We start from the raw sequence: 2009 nt of genomic DNA, 5'->3' as shown, positions 1-2009 counted from the left end.
CAGAAACATTTATTATTATTATCAGTGTTGAAAACAGTTGTGCTGCTTTACAGACTGTGATTTTTTTTTTCATGAGTTTGATGAATAATAAAAAAAAATGATGCATTTACTTAAAAACGGAAAACATTTAAATAGGGTAACTTGTAATCTGTATTCAGTTACATTTCTAAAGTAACCTTCTATATATATATATATATATATATATACTAGGGGTTGCACAACTACTGATTTCTGCTAGTCGATTTCTTATTTAAAAAATACTCGAGTTACTCGACTACTCGTGGTTCATGCTGTAAATGAAAAGACATGAAATAGCTCTTATCAATAAACGTTTAGTATTTCATAGCCTAATGCAACAATTACATAACATACGTAAATTGTCAAAACTTTATAATTATGACATTACATTTTAATTTTCATGTAACAGCCAGTATTTGAATCTGTATTTTTATCTGTAAGAATCACAAAATTATTCGTATCTGTATTCGGATAAAACCAGGTGGAACTGCGTACGGTTACTTGATAAGACCGATTTGACTATCTTTTTTTTTTTAATCACTGAACAAATATGCCGTGTTAAACTAAAATAATTATTAATTTCTAAAAATATATTTATCATACAAGCAGAGAGATGTCATGACAAACGTTTAGTGATCAATTGAACATGAATGAATTAATTCAAGACGCACATTTTCATTACGCAGAATTCTTTAAGTGAGTCTTTTTTTTACTTCACTAAACAAATGTGTGTGTGCCACGCAAACTAGCAAAAGATAAAGTAGTAAACATGTAGGCCTAGTAGAAAATGTATCTGTATCTTAGTTGATTATTAGCCTACTATTGAGAGATAGCTGGTTTGGTTTTTGAGAGACTGAGATGCGCAACGCGGCTGTTTGATTGGTGAGCGCGCTGTGTTTATTCCATTCATTCGTGTATCATATCGTAGCCTAAGGTTTAAATCATTGCCTTTTAAATATACACAAATAATAGAATGTGCATGAAGTATTATTTTAGTTGATATTAATTACTCTTGCCAAGCTCTTTTTTTCTGAGAGATGCACAGAGAGGCAATAGCAATGCGGTGTTTGATATTCGCTCTTTTCATTCATAAAATTTGCATTCATTCACTTCACACACTCATTATTGAGTGACTTTAGAGGTCTGTGTATAATATTGCATTGATCCCCTGGCTCACTTGTTATCTAGCAAACACCAGAATGTGCCAGCCTCAGCCGAATGTTATTCCTTATTAGAATTATTCCTTATCCGTTATTCGTTTTTGAAGCCATTACCCATGCCATTCCGAATAAGGTATTCGGCTTCGGGCACACCCCTAATTATTACATTACATATTTAAATTTTACATGCAACATAGAGAAAGTCATAGAAAGTAACAGCTACACGCAATATTGTAATCCTAAAATTCACGTCGTATTTGCAAACTCTGTTGCATGCATTATGGTTAATGCATGCTTGAGTAGTCGATTGTTTCTGACAGCGCCGACTAGTGGTTCAAGTAGTCTATGCAAGCCCTAATACACACACACACACACACACACATATATATATACACTACCGGTCAAAAGTTTGGGATCAGTAAGACTTGTAATGTTTTTTAAAGAAGTCACTTATGCTCATCAAGGCTGCATTTATTTGATCAAAAATACAGAACAAAACAGTAATCTTGTCAAATGTTATTACAATATAAAATAATGGTTTCTATTTGAATATACTTTAATATATTAATATAACTTTAATATAATTTATTTCTGTGATGCAAAGCTGAATTTCCATCAGCCATTACTCCAGTCTAAAGTGTCACATGATCCTTCAGAAATCATTCTAATATACTGATGTATTATCAATTTTGAAATTGTTGTGCTGCTTAATATTTTTTTGGAACCTGTGATACTTTTTTTCAGGATTCTTTGATGAATAAAAAGTTAAACTCTTTTCTAACAATATACACTACAGTTCAAAAGTTTGGGGTCAGTACATTTTTATTCTTT

This window comes from Sinocyclocheilus grahami, unplaced genomic scaffold (assembly GCF_001515645.1).
Source record: "Sinocyclocheilus grahami isolate Dianchi unplaced genomic scaffold, SAMN03320097.WGS_v1.1 scaffold52.1, whole genome shotgun sequence".
NCBI lineage: Eukaryota > Metazoa > Chordata > Actinopteri > Cypriniformes > Cyprinidae > Sinocyclocheilus > Sinocyclocheilus grahami.
Note: the sequence above shows the minus strand (reverse complement) of the source record.